The sequence below is a fragment of the Canis lupus genome, chromosome 1, assembly GCF_003254725.2.
Source record: "Canis lupus dingo isolate Sandy chromosome 1, ASM325472v2, whole genome shotgun sequence".
NCBI lineage: Eukaryota > Metazoa > Chordata > Mammalia > Carnivora > Canidae > Canis > Canis lupus.
Genome location: NC_064243.1, coordinates 98,571,910 through 98,599,599, shown reverse-complemented (window position 1 = coordinate 98,599,599; position 27,690 = coordinate 98,571,910). Strand labels below are relative to the sequence as shown.

The 27,690-nt window shown below is 43.3% G+C and overlaps 1 long non-coding RNA gene across 1 annotated transcript; it reads right to left on the bottom strand.

Moving 5' to 3' along the window:
- Positions 1 to 12,883: 12,883 nt before the first annotated feature.
- Positions 12,884 to 27,657, bottom strand: LOC118351361 (uncharacterized). Its single transcript, XR_007401981.1, has 3 exons — positions 27,424 to 27,657; positions 18,860 to 27,375; positions 12,884 to 16,129 (listed from the first exon to the last, which is right to left on the bottom strand). It is a non-coding gene; the product is annotated as an uncharacterized LOC118351361 (long non-coding RNA).
- Positions 27,658 to 27,690: the final 33 nt, after the last annotated feature.

Here is a 27,690-nt window from a genome sequence, read left to right as displayed (position 1 = left end):
TGGAGACCCGGGATCGGATCCCACGTCGGGCTCCCGGTGCATGGAGCCTGCTTCTCCCTCTGCCTGTGTCTCTGCCTCTCTCTCTCTCTCTCTCTCTCTCTCTCTCTCTGTGACTATCATGAATAAATAAATAAAATCTTTAAAAAAAAAAAAAAAGAGCTAGAAAAAGAGGAACAAACAAAACCCAAACCACTAGAAGGAAGGAAATAATAAAGATGGGAGCAGATATAAATGAAAACTAAAAAAAAAAAAAAACAGAACTGATCAATAAAACCAGGAACTTGTTCCTTGAAAAGATCAACCAATTGATAAACCTTTAGCCCAACTGAGAGAGAGAGACAGAGGGACAGAGAGAGAGGAGAGAGAGAGAGAAACTCAAAACCAGAATTGAAAGAGGAGGAACAACCAACACCAGGGAAACACAAAGGACCGTAAGTGAGTACTATGAAAGATTACATGCCAACACACTGGACGACCTAGAAGAAATGGATACATTCCTAGAAACATAAACAACCTCCCCAAACTGAATCAGGAAGAAATAAAAAATTTGGACAGACTGATCACCAACAATGAAACTGCATCACTAATCAAAAAACTCCCAACAAGCCAAAGTCCAGGACCAGGTGGCTTCACAGGTGAATGTTACAAACATTGGAAGAAGAGTTAATCCCTATTCTTCTCAAACTATTCCAAAAAATAGAAGAGGAAGGGAAACTTCCAAATTCATTCCATGAGGCCAGCATTACCCTGATCCCAAAGCCAGATAATGACACCACAAAGCTAGAGAACTATAGGCCGATATCTCTTAATAACACAGGTGCAAAGATCCTCAACAAATAGTAGCACAGCAAATCCAAGGAGACATTAGAAAAACAATTATTCACCACAATCAAGTGGGATTTATTCCTGGGTTGCAAGGTTGGTTCAGGAAATGGAAATCAATCAACGCGATGCATCACATCAACAAGAGAATGCATAAAAACCATATGATCATTTCAATAGATGGAGAAAAACCATTTGACAAAATCCAACATCCATTCATGAAAAAAACTCGACAAAGTGGGGTTAGGGCTAACATACCTTGAGATCATAAAGGCCACATAGGAAAAACCCACAGCAAACATCATATTTAATGGGGAAAAGCTGAGAGCTCTTCCCTAATATCAGGAACAAGACAAGGAGACCCACTCTCACCACTTTTATGCAACATAGTACTGGAAGTAGAGAAGAAAAAGAAATAATGGAATCTAAATTGGTAAGGAAGAAGATGACAAGAAACTACATACAGAAAACCCTAAAGATTACACACACATGCCCACTAGAGCTGATAAACCAATGAAGTCAAGTCCCAGCATACAAAATCAATCTACAGAAATCTGCTGCATTTCTACACAATAATAGTGAAGTAGTATAATAAGAAAATAAGAAAACAGCCCCATTTGCAATTGCACCAAAAAAGAATGAAACACGTAGGAATAAACTAAACCAAGGAAGTGAAAGACCTGTACTCTGAGAACTATGAAACAAGGGTAAAAGAAACTGAAGGTGACACAAATGGAAAGATGTTCCATGCTCATGGATTGAAAGAACAAATATTGTTAAAATGTCCATACCACCCCTAAGCAATCTACAGATTTAATGCAATCCGTATCAAAACACCAACAGCATTTTTCATGGAACTAGAACAAACAATCCTAAAATTATTATGGAACCACAGAAGATCCCAAATAGCTGAAGCAATCTTGAAAAAGAAGAATGAAACTGGCAGTATCACAATTCCAAACTTTAAGTTGTACTACAAAACTATAGTAATCAAAACAGCATGGTACTGGCATAGACACGGATACATTGATCAGTGGTACAGAAAAGAAACCCAGAAATAAACCCACAATTATATGATCAATAAATCTTCAACAATGAAGGCAAGAATATGCAATTGGATAAAGACAGTCTTCTCAACAAATGGTGTTGTAAAGACTACAGGCAATGGTGTTGGACAGTTACATGCAAAAGAATGAAACTAGACCACTTTCTCACAATTTGCACAAAAGTAACTCAACATGGATGAAAGACCTGTGAGACCTGATCCATAAAAAATCCTAGAAGAGAACAAAGGTAGCAATGTCTCTGACATTGGCCATAGCAACATTTTTCTAGATATGCCTCCTGAGGTAGGGGAAACCAAAGCAAAAATAAATGATTGGGACTACACCAAAATAGAAAGTTTACTGACAGTAAAGGAAACAGTCTACAAAACTAAAAGCAACCTTCAGAATGGGAGAAAATGTCTGCAAATGACTTATCCAATAAAGGGTATCCAAAATATATAAAGAACTTATAAAACTCAACACCCAAAAGTAAATAACCCAATTAAAAATCAGCAGAAGGTATGAGCAGACATTTCTCCGAAGAAGACATCTAGATGGCCAACAGATATGTGAAAAGATGCTCAACATCACTGATCATCAGGGAAATGCAAATCAAAACCACAATGAGATACAACCTCACACTTGTCTGAATGGCTAAGATCAAAAACACAAGAAACAAGTGTTGATGAGGATATGGAGAAAGTAGAGCTCTCATGCTCTGTTGGTGGGGATGCAAACAGGTGCAGCCACTCTGGAAAACAGGATGGAGCTTCCTCAAAAAACTGCAAGTAGAATTACCTTATGATCCAGTAATTCCACTACTGGGTATTAACCCAGAGAATATGAAAACACTAATTATTTTTTTAAAGATTTTATTTATTTATTCATGAGAGAGAGAGAGGGAGAGAGAGAGAAAGAGAGAGAGACAGAGACACAGGCAGAGGGAGAAGCAGGCTCCATGCCAGGAGCCCAATGTGGAACTTGATCCCGGGGCTCCAGGATCACGCCCTGGGCCAAAGACAGGCGCTAAACCACCGAGCCACCCAGAGATCCCCGAAAACACTAATTAAAAACATGTATGAACCTCTGTGTTTTCTGCAGCTTCATTTACAGTAGACAAATCATGGAAGCAGCCCAAGTGTCCATCAGTAGATAAATGGATAATGAAGATGTGGTCTACATATATACACAATGGAATATTAGCCTAAAAAAGAGTGAAATCTTGCCTTTTGCAACAACATGGATGGATCTAGAGGGTATAATGCTAAGTGAAATAAGTCAGAGAAAGACAGATACAATATGATTTCACTCAATGGTATTAAAAAAAAAAAACAAAGGGGAAAAAAAGAGACAAACCAAAAAACAGACTCTTAACTATGAAGAAGAAACTGATGATAACCACAGTGGAGGTGGGGTGGAGGGATGGGTGAAATAGGTAAGGGCAATAAAGAGTATTCTTATCATTATGAGCCCCATATAATGTATTGAATTGTTGAATCACTATACTGCACCCCTGAAAATAATAACACTGTATGTTAACTATACTAGACTTTAAAAAAAAAAGTCCTAATCCAGTCTCCCATTCATGCTCCCTCAATCCATTCTGGACCTGAAAGCCTTATTATTTGAGTAACAAACCTTTCATTCTCTCCAAATGGGTGGTGTGTGTGTGTGTGTGTGTGTGTGTGTGTGTGTGCGTGCACATACGCATCATCAGCCTCAACATCTGAACCAAATTTTGGGTGGATGTGCCTCCTGTTCCCATGGAGTGACCATAATAATCAGTAAGAACACAGAAAACATGAACACCCTTCTCATCCAGCTTGGCCTGACTGACATTTCTAAAACACTTCACCCACAGCAAAACACACATTTTTTTAAAAATTTTTATTTATTATTTATGATAGTCACACACAGAGAGAGAGAGAGAGAGAGAGAGAGAGAGAGAGAGAGAGGCAGAGACACAGGCAGAGGGAGAAGCAGGCCCCATGCACCGGGAGCCCGACGTGGGACTCGATCCCGGGTCTCCAGGATCACGCCCTGGGCCAAAGGCAGGCGCCAAACTGCTGTGCCACCCAGGGATCCCCCACATTTTTTTTTAATGTGTATACAATCCATGTTATCATGACAGGCCATATGCTATGCTATAAAAATAAGTGACAATAAATTCTTTTATTTATTCATTCATTCATTCATGAGAAACACAGAGAGAGAGAGAGGCAGAGACACAGGCAGAGGGAGAAGCAGGCTCCATGCAGGGATCCTGATGCGGGACTTGATCCTGGGACTCTGGGATCACACCCCAAGCCAAAGGCAGACACTCAACCACTGAGCCACCCAGGCATCCCGACAATAAATTCTAAAGTATTCAAGTGATACGAATGCTGTTCTCTGACCAGAATTGAATTAAATTAGAAATCAAGAACAGATCTCTGAAAATACCCATATATTTGGAAATGAGATTACATACTTTTAAATAACCCATGGATTGAAGAAGGAATCTGAGGTAGAGTCAAGAAAAAAAAATTTTACTTGAGGAAAATGAAAACGCAACATACCAAAATTGGTGAGATGCTGCTAATGCAGGACTTAGAAGGAAATGGATAGCACTAAACCTGTATTAGGAAAGAAAGGAAGATCAAGCAACTCGTCTTCTACTTTCAGTAACTAGCAAAAGAAGAAATTAAATCCAAAGTAAGCATAAAATAATAAAAATCAATAAAATAGAAAACAGGAAAACAATAAAGATTGTCAATGTAACCAAAGCCTGGTATGTGAGAAACTCTAAAACTGAAAAACTACTAGATTAGGAAAAAAAAGACACATTACCAGTATCACAAATGGGAGGTGCTGTCAAAACTAGTTATAGATATTAAAAGCTTGTAAAGGATTATTACATATATCTTTATGCCAATAAATTTGACAACTTAGATGAAATGGACAAATTACTTGAAAGACACATATCACCAAAGCTTACTTAAAAAGAAATAGATAACCTGAATAGCCCTATATCTATGAAATAGATGGTTCTATCTGTGGTTGTGGTTAAAAACCTTCCCATAAAACAAAAAACAATAAACAACAACTCCAGGCACAGATGGTATCACTGATGAAATTCCTCTAGATATTTCAGAGAAAAATAATCCAAATTCTAGACAAATTCTTTCCAATAATTCTCCTGCTCTCATTCTATGACAAAGATATTGAAATTGCACAAAACTTAGAGCCAATATCCTTCATGATCAAAGATAGAAAAAAACTAAAGAAAATATTAGCAAACTGAATGCAGCACTATATGAAAAGGATAATATTTTAAGACTAAGTAGGATTTGTCCCAGTAAATTTTTAAAAAGATTTTATTTATTTATTCATGAGAGACACAGAGAGAGTCAGAGACACAGGCAGAGAGAGAAACTGGCTCCCAGTGGGGAGCTCAACGTGGGGCTCCATCCCGGGACCTCTGGGTCACGCCCTGAGCCAAAGATAGACGCTCAACCACTGAGCCACCCAGGCACCTCGGTCCCAGTAATTCATGGATAGTTCAACTTTCAAAAATTAATATTACATTAGCAGTTATAATAACACCAAAAACTATGAAATATTTAGGGATAAATCAAACAAAAGATACCTAACATTAACTTGAGAGAAATAAACAAACAAAACTCTTACAAATGAGAGACATGCTGAGTTCATGGTTGGAAGACTCAGTGTTGTTAAAATGTTAATTCTTTCCAAATTGATCTACAGATTCATGTAATCCCAACCAAACTCCCAGCAGGCTTCTATATAGACATTAGCAAGCTGGTTCTAAAATTCACATAGGAAAGCAAAAGACCTAGGTCAGCCAAAGCAACTTTGAAGTAGAGCAAAGTTGGAGGAGTAACTACCGGATTTTAAAGCATCGTGAAGCTGCAACAGTAATGAGATCAAGAAAGGTTAGTAAATCAACGGAGCAAAGTAAGGGATTCAGAAACAGACCTACACATATATGACATGAATCACAAGGGCAATTCAGTGAAGGAAAGATAAATTTTTCAATAAATGGCACTGGATTGGTTGGATATCCATGTGTAAAAAATAACACTTTGATCCATACTTGACCAAATATAAAAATCAAGTCAAAATGGACCACAATCACAAATATAAAACCTGAAAGTGTCAGACTTTAAAAGAAATGAGAGGGACACCTGGGGGGCTCAGTCAGTACAGTGTCTGCCTCTGGCTCAGGTCATGATCCTCAGGTCCTGGGATTGAGTCCCACATCCCGCTCCCTGCTCAGAAGGGAGTCTGCTTCTCCCTCTGCCTCTGCTCGTGTGTTTTCTCTCTCTCTCTCTCTCTCTGCATATCAAATAAATAAAATCTTTTTAAAAAAGAAATGAGAAAAAAATCTTTATGACTTGAGCCAGGCAAAGATGTATTAAATCCTGCACATTTTTAAAAAAACTGATGAATTGGAATTCACCAAAGTTAAACACTTTTCTTCAAAGACAGTGGTAAAAGACAAGCCACACACTGACATCCAATAAAGAACTTGTATCCAGACACAAAGAATTGTAAAAATGCAACAATTAGAACATAAACCAATTATTTTTAAATGAGCAAAGGATTGGGACGCCTGGGTGGCTCAGCGGCTGAGTGTCGGTCCTGAGCGTTCGGCTCAGGGTGTGGTTCGAGTCCGGGGATCGAGTCCCACATCGGGCTCCCCGTATGGAGCCTGCTTCTCCCTCTGCCTATGTCTCTGCCTCTCTCTCTGTGTGTCTCATGAATAAATAATATATTTTTTTAATGAGCAAAGGATTCACATTGAAACTTCATCAAAGAAAAAATGCAAATAGCAAACAAGCACATGAAGCATTTCTCAATCAATCCTCATGAAGGAAATACAGATTAAACCCCAGGGAGCCAGCACCGCACATAGATGCAATGGCTTAAAGGAAGAACACGGAGCCCCCTGAGGGAGAGGAGGAGGGACCCACAGGCGGTGGGTGGCCGTGCAGGAGGGAGTCCACTCCTGGGCTTCGCCTGACAGAAATGAGAGCACAAGTCGGCACAGACGTGATTACAGCTGTGGCCGCCGGTGCCCTGTTCGGGAGCCGCGACCTGGGACTGCCACCTGCAGACGGCCCGACACCTGACCCTGCTCTGCGGCAGCAGGAAGCATCAGCCCATGAGCCTTGAGATGGGGTCCATCTCCCTGAGGCTGAGCCATGCAGCTCGACACAGGTGGCCCCTGGTGGGCCCCCCCATCCCGCCCTGCAGGGGGCTGGATGGGTGCTTCTGCAGCTGAGCCCTGAGCCCACTCACAGCACTCGTGTCACCCACGTACCTGGATGTGAAAACCACCTCTGTTCTTTTAACATGCATGTCATGGATGATGGGACCAGCAAAGCCACAACCAGCCCGCCCCCCACAATCCTGGAACCTGCAAAAAATGCCATGTGCCAGGAAAACACCACCAAGTGTGTGATTTGCTTTGCAAACACCCGGCAGGAAAACACAGCCAGGTATTCTCATGGCTCTGGAGTCTAGAAGCCTAAGATCCAGGTGTGAACGGGCTGGTTTCACCTGAGGCCACTCCCCTGGGTGTGCAGGTGGCCATCAGGTCCCTGTGTCCTCACCTGGTCATCCCTCTGTGTCTGAGTCCCTTGCCTCCTCTGCTTGGAAGGACTCCAGTCACACTAGATTAGGGGTATGTGGATGACCTCATGTTACCCTGAATCACCTCGGGGAGGCCCCAGCCCCAAATAAGTCACATTCTGGAATCTGGGAGTGGGCATGTGAGTGTATGAGTTTGGAGGGAACGCGGGTCTGCCCGCAGAAGGTGGTAAAATGTGGGCCCGTCATCACACTGCACTGTCCCCTCTGCGGACACTCCAACATTTCCCCCAAACAAACCAAGAAGTTTTTCTGGCAGGTGGGTGGGCTGCAGGGGGTGCTGTAGGTGAGCTGTGGGGGGGGGGGCATAGGTGGGCTGCAGGGGGGCTATTAGGGGGCCATCGAGGGGCCACAGGGGGGCCGTAGGGGGGCTGGCCTGGGCCTGTTAGGCCAGCAAATTGGCTCTCGGGTTCTTGGTGGAAGGCAGCCAGGCCTGGATGCGCCAAGCTGCCACGAGAGACGTTCGAGGGTGCCCTTGCCTGGCACAGAGACATCCCTCACCCCACATGGGGAATTCCGAGGCTCCACTCCCTGATTGTGCCACCAGGTCAAGCCCTGGTCCCCTGCCACCGAGCGACCAGAGGGCCGCCCCATCCCCAACGCTGGGAGCCTGGTCTCTGGCGCCCCTCAGGGCCCTGACCAAAACCTCCTCGGTTCTGAGGGCTTTTCTCTCCAGAAGTATTTGGCAAACTCTGAAAATGACTTCCGAGGGTATTTTGAAAGCATTTAGAAGCTGAGCTGGGACGAAGGAAGGGGCCCGCACCCGAGTTGTCCTCAGGCTTCTGCTCGTTCGGTCAGAGCCGAGTCCCCCCCCGGGGCTTGCCGCCGCCCTCCCAGCCTCGGGGGAGGCCAGCACATCACGGGGACGGGGCCCTGGAAGCACCCGGGGCGTCGGCGGATCCTCGGGCCTCAGGGACCGCACCCACCACCTGCCTGTTAGCTTTACAGCAGGGGAAACTGAGTCGGGCTCCCCACAAGCCCAGGTTCCAGGAGCAAATGACACTGCTCCACGCCACTTCCTCTACGTTTGATTTTTATAAGCCGTGAAGCCACCAGTGCTGAGCAGAACTTCAGCCGTGCTCACGACAAAGGGGGCCAGGCTCCCCCTGGTCCCTCAGGGACACAGTCCCCAACCTGAGCACTGAGCCCAGCATGTCCTTGGGCCGTCCCAGGATGAGCGTGGGCTAATTAAGAAAGGCTCCCGACATCAAGCCCTCAGGCCTTTGGTTTGAGTGGGACAGAGGATGGGGGAGTCCCCAGCATACCCCCCTTCCTCTCCTCAGGACGCACCCATCCCCGCACTATCTCCCCTCAGGACATACCCACACCCCTTCCTCCCCTCAGGATACACAGCCCTCCTAACCCCTCAGAGCGATCCTCCTCTGAGGAGCGGTTGGAGCTGCCATTCCAGAACTTCTGGAATCCTCTCTTGTGCAAGGTGTTTTGAACTTGGTCTTTCAGACAACAGACTCTCTTCATTATGGACCACTGGTTTCATCTCCACTTCTCTCTTTTCAGGGCTGACTTGGTATTTGGAATTTTGTCATTTCCTCCACCCATCTCTGATCCCCTTCAAGGATAAAGCAGTTGCATTTGGACAGTCAGGCAGTACAACCCTGAGGGGGGAAGGTGATGTCACTGGGAGGGGTTGCTGACCTCACCCACGGTCTCTCCCACGGGGGACCTGAGAGACTTAGGGGACTCTGCAGTCGCCTTCTCCAGAGTGGTACATCAGGGTCAAGGAGAGGTCAGAGGTGTTCTGCCCTGCTCCATGCCCTCTGGGTCAGCCTAAGTGGACTGGTCCAGGGGTCAGAGACCCAATGTTTGGGAGACAGGGGTCAAGAACATGCTCCTTCCCTTTGTGGTATGAGGAGCCAGGAATGGGGGCAGGCTTTCCCCCACTCCAGGGAAAAGACCGTGCTGGATGCTGCCACGACGCCCCAGAGAGTGAGCCCTGCTGCTCATAAGCCACATCCAGGGGGTACCTGCGGAAATGCCATGGTCGCTAGAATGTGGCCACAGCAGCACAGGGCCGGCCTAGACCGTGTCACTTAGCGTTTACCACTAACTTTGCACACCCAGGTGCTCATCTGTGTCACAAAGTTTACTTTGATGGCAGCAGTGGGTTCCAGTGGAGTGTTTAGTAGGACTGTGAATGCACATTATTGCAGAGTCTTCTGGAAACAGCATGTACAATTTACAGCCTCAGAGAGAGCACTCAAAATAGGGCCCCTGGGAGGAAGAGCCACCAAGACACTTCCCCAGGTGCTCCCCAGAATGTGGGTTTGCAAATACAACTCCCTGTCCAAGAGGACCTGCCGGTCACTGTGGAAAATGTCAGACCCATCAGCAGGGTTCAGCCCTGGTGAGGACTAAGGGAGGCCTCAGTAGCAGAGGCTGCCAGCGCCCATGGGGGCAAGGCCTGCTGAGGTTCTCCTGCTCTGGCTGCATGTGGGGCGAACATCCTTGAGGGAAGTTCGGTAGTAAAGGCAGTGACTCCTCACCAGGAAAATGTAAACCTCACCTTATTTTATTTTATTTTTTAAACCTCACCTTAAAGTCTATTTGCCTCAGTTCCTGATCCCTAATCCCTACCTGCCTTACAACATACTAAGAAAAAGCGCACTAAAAGGCAAGGTGAAAGTTTGAAGAGAGAGCAAGCATCAGAAGCAGGTTTGTATAGGACAAAGATTTTGGAATTCTCAGACTGAGAACTTAAACAATATGGTAGAGATGCTATGGGCTCTAGCAAATTAATCATGTAGAAGCACACAAGGAAGAACGGACGAGGGACGACGGACACGTGGGTGGCTCAGCGATTGGGTGTCTGCCTTTGGCTGAGGGCATGATTCTGGATCCGGGATTGAGTCCCACATTGGGCTCCTTGCAGGAAGCCTGCTTCTCCCTCTGCATGTGTCTCTGCCTCTCTCTCTCTCTCTCTCTCTCTCTCTGTGTGTGTGTGTCTCATGAATAAATAAATAAAATCTTTTAAAAAATAAAAAAAGGAAGAATGGATGATGTGGGTGGAGAGGCCGAAACTCCACAGCAATGTCACAAAAAAATGCTGGTAAGCAAACAGTGCAAGAGAAGCAGTGTGTGTGTGGGTGTGTGGGTGTGTGTGCGCATGCATTTGGGTTGAGATTTGGGGTTAAGGTATGTGCCTGGTATCCTATAAATCAATGACTGGGATACATCACATCAAACAATAGAAAGTCTAAAACTGTATGATCATTTCAATAGATGCAGAAAAGCATTTGACAAAGTACAACATCCATTCGTGATAAAAACCCTCAGCAAAACAGATCTAGAGGGAATACACCTCAAGGTTAATAAAGGCCATATATGAAAAACCCACAGCTAACATTACACTCAATGAGGAAAAACTGAGAGCTTTTCTACTGAAGTTAAGAATGAGACAAAGATGTCTACTCTCACCATTTTGTTCAACATGGTACTAGAAGTCAATAGCTATAGCAATCAAACAACAAAAAGAAATACAAAGCATCCAAACTGGCAAGAAAGAAGGAAAACTTTCACTATTTGCAGATGACATGATACTGTATATAGAGAACCATAAACACTCCACAAAAAAATTCGAACTGATAAATGAATTCAATAAAATCACAGGATATAAAATCAATGTACAGAAATCTGTTGCATTTCCATGCACTAATAATGAGGCATTTGGAAAGAAATTAAGAAAACATTCCAGGAGCAAATGACACCCAAAGAAACCCACCTAGGAAAAAACTTAACCAAAGTGGTGAAAGATGTGTACTCTGAAGACTATAAAACACTGGTGAACAAAATTCAAGATGACACAAGAAATGGAATGACATTCCATGCTCATGGACTGGAAGAACAAATATTGTTAAAATGTCTATACTGCCTAAGACAATCTACACATTTAATGCAATCCCTATCAAAACACCACCAGCATTTTTCGCAGAAATAGAACAAATAACACATGTTATTCTAGGAAGAACATTCCTTACATTTGTATGGAACCATAAAAGACCCTGAATAGCCAAAGCAATCTTGAAATAGAAAAAGAAAGCTAGAGGTATCATCATCCCAGATGTCAAGTTCTATTATCCAGCTGTAGTATCTACTGGTACTAGATAGACATGCAGATCAATGAAACAGAATAGAAAACCCAGAATGAATCCTCAATTATATGGTCAATTAATTTTAACAAAAGAGGGGAGGCAGGAGGGGGATGTGTGTGTCTAGGGATAGAGGGAAAGTACGTGAGCACATTAAAAGTCATATATGAAAAACTCATAGCTGACATCATCCTCGTTCTTAGAGACAGAAGGTTCCTAGAGCAAAGATTCCAGGAACTTAAGGTAGGAAAGGATGGGGAGTTGTTCTGTTTGGGGTGAAGAAAAAGTTCTGGAGTTGGACAGTGGTAATGTTTGCAAAAACAGTGTGAATGTACTTAATGTCATTTAAACTGTACACTTTAGCAATTAAAATGGTAAGTTTTATATTATGCATATTTTACCACACTTAAAAAATTCTGTGACACAAATAATCGTATTAATACATTTGTGTTTTTCTGTACTACATTTCTTTGGGTGTCTGCTTCTCCCTCTCCCTCTGGCCCTCCCTCTGCTCGTGCTCCTCTATCTCAAATGGATAAATAAACTCTTTTTTTTTTTTAAAGAAAGAATGCATTTCAAAAAATAAGTCACAGAAATATAAACTGACTCCTTCTGACTCCTCCCATGGAAGGGGAGAACTGACTGAATTTCCTCCAGACAGAATTCCTGGCAACCAAGAAACAGACCCTTAACTATAGAGAACAAATTGGTGGTTACCACAGAGAAGGTGGGCAGGAGGAATGGGAGACGTAGGTGAAGGAGATTAGGAGTACAGTTGTCACGATGCGCACTGAGTCACATATAGAATTGTTGAATCACTATATCGTACACTGAAACTAACATAACACCGTATGCTAACTAGACTAGGATTAAATTTTAACATAATAAACAGTATTTACACAGTCATAACAGTGTAAACAGAGATTATTGTTAAAAACAATAATTACGGTATAATCATATTGCAAAAAAGGGGAGAGGAGAGGTGGGGGATGTGGCTAGAGAAAGAGAAATTATTTTCAAATACCCAACAGAAAGTCAGTACATAATTTCTGCAATGGATGAGTCAAGCTAGTGGACTATGCATATTATTTAGAAACACAGAAGTAAATATTAGGAGCAATAACTGAAAGTATTGAAAATTGCTTCTTTGGGAAGACTATTGGTGGGATTGGGGACATATTACTATTTTCTATTATAAATTATTTAGTACTGTTTGATTTTTTAAAAAGATTTTATTTATTTATTCATGAGAGACACAGAGAGAGAGAGAGAGAGGCAGAGACACAGGCAGAGGGAGAGGCAGGCTCCATGCAGGGAGCCCGACGTGGGACTCGATCCCAGGTCTCCAGGATCAGGCCTTGGGCTGAAGGCGGTGCTCCACCGCTGAGCCACTCAGGCTTCCCAGTACTGTTTGATTTTTAAACACACTCATGTATTATTCTGGAAAAAACTCGAAATTAAGAAGTGTAAATACAAATACTTTTTCATTATAAAATTAATATATGCTTATTGTTAAAATTATGGAAAACAGAAATATCAGAGAAGAAAATACAAATTTTATACATAATTCCATAACCCAAAGAAAACCACTGTTAACAATTTTATGTGTACTGGCCTTTTCATATGTTTATGTTCTTTAAAAAATGTCATAGTTTGTCTTGTTCAAAGTCCTTTTTAACAAAGTAACTATATATCATGGAAATTTATTTTCATTAGTAATATTTCTTCATTATTTTAACTGATGTCCAGTATTATTCCATGATGGCATAAATTACCTTATTTCATGATATTAAATATAGTATTTTGCTAATAAAACAGCTACCATTTCTTAACCCTTTCTATGTGTCATACACTATGGTAACTGCTTCACAAATATTATATTATTGATTTAACATCAGCAAGAAAAAAAGTGACTTATTAAGTACAAGGAATCCACAATAAGATTATCAGCCAATTTCTCAGGAGAACTCCTGGAGGCTAGAATGCAGTGAGATGATATAGTTTAAGTGATGAAAAAAACCCCATCAACTAAAAATTATATATCTACAACTTTACTTCAAAATTTAGAGAAAAATTAAAGCATCCCAGATAAACAACAGCTGTGGAAACTCATTACCACTAGATCTTCCTACAAGAAATACTAAAGGAAGTCCTTCAGATAGTGAAAGATCACTAAAAATAACCTCAAAATTGTATGAAGATATAGATACCTTCAGTAAAGGAAAGTACATGGGCAAATATAAAAATGAGTATTATTATTATTATTTTGGTTTGTAATTCCACTTTTTATTTTCCAGAGGACTTAGTAGATTAAAAGTTATAAAAATTATAAATCTAGGGATGTTTGGGTGGCTCAGTCAGTTGGGAGTCTAACTCTTGATTTCAGCTCAGGTCATGATCTTAACAGTCATGAGATTGAGCCCCATATCAGACTCTGCTCAGCATGGAGTCTGCTTGAAAACCTCTCCCTTTCCCTCTACCCCTTCTATTTGTTTATGCTCTCTCTCTCTCAACTAAATAAAGATTTAAAAAATCATAAATCTTTATTAATGTGTATACAATGTGTAAACATGTAATTTTTGACATGAATAACAAAGTGGGTAGAGGATGTGCCTGTAAAGTAGAATTTTTGTATGCAATTGATGTTAAGTTGATGCCAATTAAAAATGGATTTTTAAAAATTTTTTTAAATTTTTATTTATTTATGATAGTCACACAGAGAGAGAGAGGCAGAGACACAGGCAGAGGGAGAAGCAGGCTCCGTGTACCGGGAGCCCGATGTGAGATTCGATCCCGGGTCTCCAGGATCGCGTCCTGGGCCAAAGGCAGGCACTAAACTGCTGTGCCACCCAGGGATCCCTAAAAATGGATTTTTAGAACTTAGTATGTTATATGTAATCCTCAAGGAAATTAAAAAGAAAATAGCTATAGAATAGACATAGGAGAGTTGAGAAGAAAGTTAAAATGCATCACTATAAGAAATCAACAATACAAGAAACAAGTGTTGGTGAGGATGTAGAGAAAGTAGAGCCCTCATGCACTGTTGGTGGGAATGCATACTGGTGCAGCCACTCTGGAAAACAGTGTGGAGGGTCCTTAAAAAATTAAAAGTAGAAATACCATGTGATCCAATAATTCTACTACTGAGTACTTACCCAGAGAAAACAAAAATGCTAATTTGAAAAGACACACGCACTTCTGTTTATTGCAGCATTATTTACAATAGCCAAGATATGGAAGCAACTGGTGTCTATCAATTGATAAATGGATATAGAACATGTGGTATATATACAATGGAATATTACTCAGTCATACAAAAGAATGAAATCTTGCTATTTGCAGCAACATGGGTGGCTCTAGAGAGCATAAAGCTAATCAAAATTAGTCAGAGAAAGACAGATACCATATGATTTCACTTATATGTGAAATTGAAGAAACAAAACCAATGAGCAAAGAGGGAGAGAGGGAGAGAGACAAACCAAGAAACAGACTCTTAACTATAAAGAACAAACTGGCCAACAAGTACATGAGAAAATGCTCCATATCACTGGCCATCTGGGAAATATAAATCAAAACCTCAATGAGATACCACCTCACACCAGTGAGAATGGGGAAAATTAACAAGACAGGAAACAACAAATGTTGGAGAGGATGTGGAGAAAGGGGAACCCTCTTGCACTGTTGGTGGGAATGTGAACTGGTGCAGCCACTCTGGAAAACTGTGTGGAGGTTCCTCAAAGAGTTAAAAATAGATCTGCCCTACGACCCAGCAATTGCACTGCTGGGGATTTACCCCAAAGATACAGATGTAGTGAAACGCCGGGACACCTGCACCCCGATGTTTATAGCAGCAACGTCCACAATAGCCAAACTGTGGAAGGAGCCTCGGTGTCCATCGAAAGATGAATGGATAAAGAAGCTGTGGTCTATGTATACAATGGAATATTACTCAGCCATTAGAAATGACAAATACCCACCATTTGCTTCGACGTGGATGGAACTGGAGGGTATTATGCTGAGTGAAATAAGTCAATCGGAAAAGAACAAACATTATATGGTCTCATTCATTTGGGGAATATAAAAATTGGTGAAAGGGAATAAAGGGAAAGGAGAGAAAATGAGTTAAAATATCAGTGAGGGTGACAAAACATGAAAGACACCTAACTCTGGGAAATGAACAAGGGGTAGTGGAAGGGGAGGTGGGCGGGGGGTTGGGGTGACTGGATGATGGGCACTGAGGGGGGCACTTGGTGGGATGAGCACTGGGTGTTATGCTACATGTTGGCAAATTGAACTCCAATAAAAAAAATTAAAGAAAAAAAAATAAAGATATGATATCACTCAAAAAAAAAAAAAAAAAAAAGAACAAACTGGTGAATCCCAGAGGGAAGGTGGGCAGGTGGACAGGTGAAATAGGTGATGGGGATTAAGAGGACCCTTACCTTGACGAGCACTGAATAATGTACAGAATAGCTGGATCACTATGTTGTACACCTGGAACTAATATAATACTAATATATATTAGTGTAATATATTAATTTTATTATTAATAAAATAATTTTATTTATTAATTATAAAAATAATTAATAAAATTAATAAAATATATTAATAAATAACTAATATTTCCAGTTACTATATAGGAATTTTTAAAAATATTTTTTTATAGCCAAGAGGAAAAATAAGGAAAAAACCAACTAAACCAAAGGGAGGCAGTATGGGAGGAAATGAGGAGAAAGAGAAGCTGTAAGACACACAGAAAACAAATGGCAAATCAGTAGTTTCTTTAAATGTAAATAAATTAAACTCCTAATCAAAAGGCATAGATTAGGGACGTCTGGGTGGCTCAGTGGTTGGATGTCTGCTTTTGGCTCAGGGCGTGATCCCGGGGTCCTGGGATCAAGTCCCACATCGGGCTCCCTGGAGGGAGCCTGCTTCTCTCTCTGCCTGTGTCTCTGCCTGTCTCTCATGAATAAATAAATAAATAAAATCTTTTTTGTAAAGGCATAGATTAAAAGAATAGATAAAAATATGTGATCCAAATATTTTTTCTCTAAAAGAGATTCACTTCAGATCTAAGGGCACACCTAGATGGAAAGTGGACAGCATGTATAAAGATACTCCAGGCACAGAGGAACCAACCAAAGAGTGTTGGTGCCTGTAGTAACATTGGACAAAACAGACTTTAAGTCCAAAATTGTTACAAGAGTCAAAGAAGACTATCGATAAGAGGGTCAATTCACCAAGAATATCTAAAAGTTGTAAACCTATGTTCAGCAAACATCAGGATTCCTAAATTTCAAATATTGAGAGAATAGAAGGGGGAGTGGCTAGTTCTACAATAATAGTAAGAGAGCTCGGTCCCGCACCCCCAGTAATGGCCAGAGCAACCACACCGACGACGGAGGGAAAGAAGAGCTTGACCAGTGCTACAAACCAACTAACCCAACAGACACAGAGCACGCCACCAGGTATCAGAATGCACGCTTTCCCCAAGTATACCTGGGCCTTCCTCAGGAGAGACTACATATAAGGCCGCAAAGCTCGTCTTAATAAAACTAAAAATATTAAATTATATAAAGTATCTATGATTCCTAATTTAAAAATAAGCTTGGCTAGGCCAAGAGAGAAATACCGTCCTGCACAGTCAGCTGGCGGCCACAAGGAAATGTCTGACTTCCCAGAGAAAGAGGGGATCCTGACAGCTGGCTGCAACTCCTGCCTGGGTCTCTAGCTGCTTCCCCCTGGCTCTGGCTCTGTCTCTCCATCTCTCTCTCCATTTCTGTCTCTTTTTGTCTCTCCATCTCTTTCTCCCTCTCTGTCTCTCCACCTCTGTTTCTCTCTGTGTCTCTGTCTCTGTCTCCATCTCTCTGTGTCTATTTGTCTCTCTCTGTCCATCTCGCTATCTCCGTCTCTCTGTGTCTCCATCTCTCTCTGTGCATCTCTCTCTCATCCTCTGATCTTGTCCTCATTGCTTATACATTCCTTTGGAGTTTTAAAACATATAGTGCTCACCGAATCAATTTTAAATTGTCATCATGTCTTTACCACATCTGAGGGGAAGCCAAAGTCAGAGTAGTTTTCTTGAACCAAGTTTTAGTCCATTTTTTCCTCAGCCCAAAGAACCTGCCTTTTCCTGCTCTGATACTCCCTATGATGTCGGGGCAGTGCTTGATGGGAAAAGCTGGTGAGGACAGCCCTGGCGTCCCGTCTGCACTGGACACTCTCTGGTCCTTCAGAGTTGTGTTTATTTTTTTAGTCATTTGTCCAGATTTTATAACTATCCACTGCAAGCAACCCAATGAAAGCGGGACCTTAAATTGTTTTATCCTGAAAATTTTAACCAGTGAATATTTTGCCTATGATTTTAACAAGAAACATTGAAATAAGAATTTTAACAGTAATACTGAGTATTTTTTCCAGCCAGAATTCCATGTCATTCCTTGTTTAGAACTATATTAAATCTTAAAAGCATGTCTTCAGTCTTTTAAAATATCCTATTGTGTTTATATTTTAGTGGGTTTATATGAATCACATCCTTTCTGCCATTTCAGATCCTCTTGCTTCCTCGTATCCTTGTGTCGGAACAACCAGCTTTACAAGGTACTGGGTTTTCTTTATACAAATGTAAACCAATTGTTCCCAGATTTGTCGCTGGGCTCCATGCCTTTGGGTGTCTGTGTGAACGATGAGGTGGGAAATGTCCCATGATCCAACAGGCAGAAGCACAGCCTCATTTCTCGTTTGAAGATGTGTGACTTTGTGTTCATGGGAAAACATCAGATATACATCTATTGGTGTCCTCAGTGTGATTTAAGAATTTGCATCCATTAAGCTCCATCTATCATCTATCTATCACCTGTCATTCTATACACATATGTACATTTCTACATTACAGATATGTGTGTGTAAGCATACATGTAGGTGTAAGTACGTGCAAAAGTTCATCTGTGTATGTGCGCATGTGTGTGGGTGTTTGTGCTTATACATGTATACGTGTATGCTGGAGGCTTTGTTGTGCTGCCACCCAATGTCCCTGCCAACAAGACCATTAAACTCATATCCTAATAATTCTGTGACAGATGTGGAAGGGGAATCCTGGCACCCACAGGGAAGGATTCCAGGTTAGTTTCTACTCCTTAGGCAAGAACACCATGAACTCAGTCCCACCAAGAATCCATCTACAGGTACCCCATCTCTCACCAGCACAAACGATTTCATGGTCAACTATACCTTCAACACAGCTGAGAAAGGATGCCTCTGTTGCCTGGTCACTGGATCCCACGGCAGTGTCTTCACTGGAGAACACTACGAGTATCGGCCCTTGTGCTCGAGACTGGTGAACCTGGAATGAGGGACCTAATGGAATCTCAGTTTCCACATTTGTCAAATGGGAATCATAGCAGATGCTACCTTGTATGGCCATACTGAGAACTGAATGAGATGATACAAATGATATATCTTGTTTTGAATCTCTTTCCATGCCTCCGTTAACCAGTTTCAGTGTAATTTTCAGGAAGGATTGGAGGATTAACGTTGCTCATCTGGAATGAAGAACTTCAGCCTTGAGCGGCAGGAGGTGATGGATTCGATGGTGGATTTATAGCATATTAGGCCTGGAAATGAATCTCAGAAGCAGGAGGACTTGGAGGGATGTCTAACCGTCCAAAAGTCACCTGACAGGGACCACAAACAGGCCTGTTGGAGTTGCCCCCCGAATCTGCCCAGCCGTGGACATCTTCTCTCACTCAGCAAGGGCACTCCCCAGGGACCCTGCCCACTTACAGCTGCAGCTGTGGTTGCTCCTCTGCGCTCCAGATCTGGCCGCCAGCTGATTCGTACCCCCACCGCCCCCAGGCCCACTTCACAGCTGCCTTCTGTTGTCTCCCTCATTCCACAGAGCTCTTCCTGAGGTGCCCTCGCTGCTTATGTGACCCGCCACTCAGAGAGGCCCTCCCTGAGTTCCCCCAGTCTCCCGGCCCACCTCCATCCTTGGTTCTACTCCAGAACCTGCATTATCAGGTGGCACGCCATCTCTGCTCTTTTTTTTTTTTTTAAGATTTAAATATTTATTCATTCAGAGAGAGCGAGAGAGAGAGAGGCAGAGACACAGGCAGAGGGAGAAGCAGGCTCCACGCAGGGAGCCCGACGTGGGACTCGATCCCGGGTCTCCAGGATCACACTCCGGGCTGCAGGCGGTGCCAAACCGCTACGCCACCGGGGCTGCCCCATCTCTGCTCTTTAATCTCCTTAACACCTGCATTTCCTCTGAAGCTGCCAGCTCCACGAGGCTATGGACTTTCTTTCTGCCTTCACTGCTCTTTCTCCAGGTGTAAGCAGAGGCTTCATACCAATTGTGAGGAGACATCATCCAGCTTGTCACAATGCTGCCTCTGTCACATGCCTCCTGTGACACTCAGCCCTCCAGTCATGAAGCATCTCTTTTGCTTCTCTTCTGCCATAATAACCATTAGTTTGTGCTCATCCTCTGGGAAGGAGGCACCATCTGTGATGAGAACTATTAATTGTGGGAACCCCACCTCAATCATGTGGGATTGAAACCCCTGAAATGTCTTTCAGCTTTCCACTGAAGAGGGTGAGCTGGTGCAGTGATGTGGAGCTTCTCCAAATGGTCCCAGGGAATTCCTTTTTAGTCAGAGAAGTCACAGAAATCTTCTTGTAGGGAAAGAAAATCATTATATATTTATCAATGTCTGTTAAAAATATTTAGCCATTATTATATTAAAATATTAACATTAAACAATATAAATAATAATAATATAAATTTTGTAAGCATACAATTTAACTACATCCCAAAAGATATCTATTATCTTTTAAAAACATACACTAGGGGCACCTAGGTGGTGGCTTGGTTGGTTAGGTGTCTGACTCTTGGTTTCAGTTCAGGTCATGATTTTGCAGTCATGGGATTGAGCTCAGTGCCAAATCTGCTTCAGATTCTTTCTCCCTCCCTGTCTCCCTCTCCCTCTGTCCTCCCCTACTGTCTTTCTCAAATAAATAAATAAATAAATAAACAAATTTTAAAATACATGAAAACAGCTGCCTTTACATATGACTTGTGAGTACTGGTGATATAATTCCATAAAAAGAATATTGCTGCTGACTAGTAAAAGTCTTTATTGCAAAGCCGCATATATTTTTAAATTAAAAGACAGTATTTAGGGAGAGAATAAAATATAAGTGTAAGATTAATGTATAAATAATGTTGCAAAACATTAAGAAACGTAGTTGGATGAAGATTTGAGTAAACAGTTCATCTCTAAAGTACATTTCTCTCTTTCTGTATTTTGCAAATTTAACTATGATATATCTTGGTGTTGGCTTACTTTGTTGATTTTGATGGGAGTTCTCCGTGCCTCGTGGATTTGGATCTTTTTCCTTCCTTCCTCAGATTAGGGAAGTTTTCCGCTATACTTTTCTCAAATAAATCTTCTGCCCCCTTTTCCCTCTTTTTTTCTGAACTCCTATGATACCAATGTTATGGTGCTCTATGGAGTCACCGAGTTCCCTAAGTCTATATTCATGACCCAATATTTTTCTTTCCCTCTTTTTTTCAGCTTCATTATTTTCCATGATTTTATCTTTTATATCACTTATTTGTTCCTTTGCTTCTTCCATCTCTGTGGTCATTACAACTGTGGTCAGTTTCAAATCTCAGTTATTACATTTTTCTTTTTTTTTAAGATTTTATTTATTTATTCATGAAAGACACACACAGAGACAGGCAGAGACATAGGTAGAGGGAGAAGCAGGCTCCATGCAGGAAGGACTCTGGGATCACGCCCTGAGCCAAAGGCAGATGCCCAACCACTGAACTACCCAGGCATCCCAGTTACTGCATTTTTCATTTTAGCCTGACTAGTTTTCAGATCTCTTAGCTTTGTGGTAAGGGAGTCGCTGGCAAGAAGGGAGTGGCATGATATATTCAATGTGCTGAATGGGAAAAAAATATGTAGCCAAGAATACTCTATCCAGCAAGCTTCTCACTCAGAAGAAGAGAGATAAAGAGCTTCCCAGACAAATGAAACTAAAGGCATTTGGGACCTCTAAATCAGCCCTGAAAGAAATGTTAAAGGAGACTTTGAGCAGGAAAGAAAGACCAAAGATGACAAAGACTGAAAAGAAACAGAAAATTCCTAGAAACAACAAGTAATAAAATGACATTAAATTCATATCTATCAATAATTATTTATTCTGAACATAAATGGACTAAATGCTCCAACCAAAAGATACAGTGTTGGGCAGCCTGGGTGGCTTAGCGGTTTAGCGCTATCTTCGGCCCACGGCATGATCCTGGAGACCCAGGATCAAGTCTCATGTCGGGCTCCCTGCATGGAGCCTGCTTCTCTCTCTGCCTGTGTCTCTGCCTCTCTTTCTGTGTTTCTTATGAATAAATAAATAAAATCTTTTAAAAAAAAGAAAAACAAAAGATATAGAGTGTCAAAGTGGATAAAAAAATAATACTCATCTATATGCTGCCTACAAGAGATTCATTTTAGACCTAAAGACACCCTCAGATTGAAAGTTGAGGGGATGGAGAAATATATATCATGCTAATGGATGTAAAAGGAAGCCCGAGTAGCCATAGTTATATTAAGTAAACTAGATTTTAAACCAAAGACTGTAGCAAGAGATGAAGAAGGGCATTAAATCATAATTAAGGGGTCCATCCATCAAGAAGATCTGACAATTAAAAAAAAAGACCTAAAAATTATAATTATGCCCCTAACTTGGGAGCACCCAAAAATATATAACAATAATAAAATACCTCATTGATAATAATTACAATAATAGTAGGGGACTTTAACACCCCAGTTACATCAATGGACAGATCATTTAAGCAGAAAATTAACAAGGAAACAATGGCTTCAAATGACACACTGGACAAGATGGACTTAACAGATATATTCAGACCATTCCATCCTAAAGCAATAGAGTACACAATCTTTTCAAATGCATGTGGGACATTCTCCAGAACAGATCACACAATAGGTCACAGATAAGCCTTCAACAAATATAAAAAGATCATATTTTCTGACCAGAATACTATGAAAATTGAAGTCAACAACCAGAAAAAAATTGGAAAGACCACAAATACATGGAAGTCAAAGAACATCCTACTAAAGAATGATGGGTCAACCAGGAAATTAAAGAATAAATAAAAAGTACATAGAAGCAAATGAAAATGAAAACACAATGGTCCAAAACCTTGGGATGCAGCCAAAGTGGTCCTAAGAGTGAAGTATACAGCAATACAGGCCTATTTCAAGAAGCAAGAAAAATCTAAAATGCACAACCTAAAAAACTTACAATGGAGCTAGAAGAACAACAACAAATGAAAACTAGACAAAGACTCCACTAAAAAAAGAGAACTACAAGCCAATGTCGCCGATGAGCATAAATGCAAAATTCTCAACAAAATATTAGCAAATGAAATCCAACAGTACATTAAAAGAATCATTCACCATGATCAAGTGGTATTTATTCCTGGGTTGCCAGGGTGATTCAATATTTGCAAAGCAATCAGTGTGATCCACCACATTAATAAAAGAAAGGATAAAAACCATATGATCCTCTCAATAGATGCAATAAAAGCATTTGACAAAGTATACCATCCATTCTTGATAAAAAACCCTCAACAAAGTAGATTTAGAGGGAACATACCTCAATATACAAAGATCGTACATAAAAAAAACCCATAGCTAATATCATCCTCAATAAAGAAAAACTGAGAGCTTTTCCTCTATAGTCAGGAACAAGACAGTGATATTCAGTCTCCCCACTGTTATTATTTCTCTATTTGCAAACGACATGATACTCTATATAGAAAACCAAAAAGACTACCAAAAATTGCTAGAATATGAATTCAACAAAGTCACAGGATACAAAATCAAAGAATAGAAATCTGTCGCATTTCTATACACCAATAATGAAACAGCAGGAAGAGAAATCAAGGAATTGATCCCATTTACAATGGCACCAAAAACCATAAGGTTACCTAGGAATAAACTGAACCAAAGGAGTAGAAGCTAGGTACTCTAAAAACTATAAAACACTAATGAAAGAAATTGAAGATGACACAAAGAAATGGAAAAACATTCCATAGTCATGAATTGCAAGAACCAATATTGTTAAAATGTCTATATCACACAAAGCAATCTACACATTTAATGCAATCCCTATCAAAATACCAACAGCATTTTTCACGGAACTAGAACAAACAATCCTAAAATTTGTATGGAATCACCAAAACCCCCAATAGCCAAAGCAATTTTGAAAAAGAAAAACAAAGGTGGGGGCATCACAATTCTGGACTTTGAGCTATATTACAAAGCTATAGTGACCAAGACAGTATGATACTGGCACAAAACAGACACATAGATCAATGGAACAGAATAGAGAACACAGGTATGGACCCTCAACTCTACGGTCAAATAATCTTCAACAAAGTAGGAAAGAATATCCAATGGAAAAAAAGTCTCTTCAACAAATGGGGTTGGGAAAACTGGACAGTAACATGCAAAAAATAAAAACTGGACCACGTTCTCACACCATGCACAAAAATAAATTCAAAATGGATGAAAGACATAAATGTGAGACAGAAAATTATCAAAATCCTAGAGGAGAACATAGGCAGCAACCTCTTTGACATCAGCTGTAGCAACTTTTTACTAGATATGTCTCCTGAGGGAAAGGAAACAAGCAAAAATGAACTACTGGGGCTTCATCAAGATTAAAAGCTCCTGCATAGCCAAGGAAACAATCAACAAAACTAAGAGACAACCTAGTAAATGGGAGAAGATATTTGCAAATGACATATCTGATAAATAGTATCCAAAGTCTATAAAGAACTCATAAAACTCAATACCCCAAAACCAAATAATCCAGTTAAGAAATGGCCAGAAGACATGAACAGACATTTTTCCAAAGAACACATCCAGATGGCCAACAGACACATGAAAAGATGCTCAACATCACCCATCATCAGGGAAATGCAAATCAAAACCACAGTGAGATATCACCTCACAGCTGTCAGGATGGCTAAAATTAATGATACAAGAAACAACAGATGTTGGTGAGGATGAGGAGAAAGGGGAACCCTCCTGCACTGTTGGTGGGAATGCAAACTGGTGCAGACACTGTGGAGAACAGTGTGGAGATTCCTCAAGGAGTTAAAGATAGAGCTACCCTATGACCTAGCATTACACTACTGGGTATTTATCCAAAGTATTCAAAAATACTGATTCCAAGGGACGCCTGTACCTCAGTGTTTATAGCAGCATTATCAACGATAGCCAAATTATGGAAAGAGCTCAAATGTCCATCAGGAGATAAATGGATAAAAAAGGTGTGGTGTATATACAACAGAGTATTACTCAGCCATAAAAAAGAATGAAATCTTACTATTTGTCATGACATGGATGGAGCTAGAGGGTATTATGCTAAGTTAAATAAGTCAGAGAAAGACAAATACCATATGATCTCACTCATATGTGGAATTTAAGAAACAAAACAAATGAATATAGTTGGGGCGGGGGGAGAGGCAAACCATAAAACAGACTCACCTGTAAAGAACAAATTCAGGGTTGCTGGAAGGGAGGTGGGGGTGGTGGTAGGATGGGTTCAACAGGAGCACACTTGTGATGAACACTGGGTGTTGTATGTAAGTGATAAATCACTAAATTCTACACCTGAAACTAATATTGTACTGCCCATTAACTACCTGAAATTTAAATAAAGACTTGAAACTACAGGAAGAAATTAAAAAGTAAATATATTTCCTTCACTGCTACTGAGAGAGAATCCAAACATTCTGTGAATAGAAAGAAAGTCCCACATTTCTTGGTGTGTCCTGGGGAGTCTAATATTCTTTACTTAGTTCTGGAGAAGTGGTCCATGAAGGAGCTCATGGCTGAGCCCGGCACGTAAAGCTCGAGGAACCCCAGTGCAGGGAGGGGCTCCCTGCACCCAGTGGCTTCACTGATGGTCGGGTGGGGGTGGGGGTGGGCAGGGCCACCTGGCAGCTGGGAGGCCCACCTGGAGAGGGGTGTTCAGCGGTGCTCTGAGGCCCAGGCCCAGGCCCACCTGGAGAGGGGAGTTCAGTGGTGCTCTGAGGCCCAGGCCCAGGCCTGGAGAGGGGGGTTCAGTGGTCCTCTGAGGCCTAGGCCCAGGCCCACCTGGAGAGGGGGTTCAGCGGTGCTTTGAGGCCCAGGCCCAGGCCTGGAGAGGGGGTTCAGCGGTGCTCTGAGGCCCAGGCCCAGGCCTGGAGAGGGGAGTTCAGCGGTGCTCTGAGGCCCAGGCCCAGGCCTGGAGAGGGGAGTTCAGCGGTGCTCTGAGGCCCAGGCCCAGGCCCAGGCCTGGAGAGGGGGGTTCAGCGGTGCTCTGAGGCCCAGGCCCAGGCCCAGGCCTGGAGAGGGGGGTTCAGTGGTCCTCTGAGGCCCAGGCCCAGGCCCACCTGGAGAGGGGGGGTTCAACGGTGCTCTGAGGCCCAGGCCCAGGCCCACCTGGAGAGGGGGATTCAACGGTGCTCTGAGGCCCAGGCCCAGGCCCACCTGGAGAGCGGAGTTCAGCGGTGCTCTGAGGCCCAGGCCCAGGCCTGGAGAGGGGGGTTCACCGGTGCTCTGAGGCCCAGGCCCAGGCCCACCCGGAGAGGGGTGTTCAGCGGTGCTCTGAAGCCCAGGCCCAGGCCTGGAGAGGGGAGTTCAGCGGTGCTCTGAGGTCCAGGCCCAGGACTGGAGAGGGGAGTTCAGCGGTGCCCTGACGCCCAGGCCCAGGCCCAGGCCTTGAGAGGGGAGTTCAGCGGTGCCCTGACGCCCAGGCCTTGAGAGGGGGGTTCAGTGGTGCTCTGAGGCCCAGGCCCAGGCCCACCTGGAGAGCGGTGTTCAGCGGTGCTCTGAGGCCCAGGCCCAGGCCCACCTGGAGAGGGGGGTTCAGCAGTGCTCTGAGGCCCAGGCCCAGGCCTTGAGAGGGGGGTTCAGTGGTGCTCTGAGGCCCAGGCCCAGGCCTGGAGAGGGGGGTTCAGCAGTGCTCTGACGCCCAGGCCCAGGCCTTGAGAGGGGGGTTCAGCGGTGCTCTGAGGCCCAGGCCCAGGCCGGGAGAGGGGGGTTCAGCGGTGCTCTGAGGCCCAGGCCCAGGCCCACCTGGAGAGGGGAGTTCAGCGGTGCTCTGAGGCCCAGGCCCAAGCCCTGGCCTGGAGAGGGGGGTTCAGCGGTGCTCTGAGGCCCAGGCCCAGGCCTTGAGAGGGGGGTTCAGCGGTGCTCTGAGGCCCAGGCCCAGGCCTGGAGAGGGGGGTTCAGCGGTGCTCTGAGGCCCAAGCCCAGGCCTGGAGAGGGGGGTTCAGTGGTGCTCTGAGGCCCAGGCCCAGGCCTGGAGAGGGGGGTTCAGCGGTGCTCTGACGCCCAGGCCCAGGCCTTGAGAGGGGGGTTCAGTGGTGCTCTGAGGCCCAGGCCCAGGCCTGGAGAGGGGGGTTCAGCGGTGCTCTGACGCCCAGGCCCAGGCCTTGAGAGGGGGGTTCAGTGGTGCTCTGAGGCCCAGGCCCAGGCCTGGAGAGGGGTGTTCAGCGGTGCTCTGAGGCCCAGGCCCAGGCCTTGAGAGGGGGGTTCAGCGGTGCTCTGAGGCCCAGGCCCAGGCCGGGAGAGGGGGGTTCAGCGATGCTCTGACGCCCAGGCCCAGGCCCAGGCCTGGAGAGGGGGGTTCTGCAGTGCTCTGAGGCCCAGGCCCAGGCCCACCTGGAGAGGGGGGTTCAGCAGTGCTCTGAGGGCCAGGCCCAGGCCCACCTGGAGAGGGGGGTTCTGCAGTGCTCTGAGGCCCAGGCCCAGGCCCACCTGGAGAGGGGAGTTCAGCGGTGCTCTAAGGCCCAGGCCCAAGCCCTGGCCTGGAGAGGGGGGTTCAGTGGTCCTCTGAGGCCCAGGCCCAGGCCCAGGCCTGGAGAGGGGGGTTCAGCGATGCTCTGACGCCCAGGCCCAGGCCCAGGCCTTGAGAGGGGGGTTCAGTGGTGCTCTGAGGCCCAGGCCCAGGCCTTGAGAGGGGGGTTCAGTGGTGCT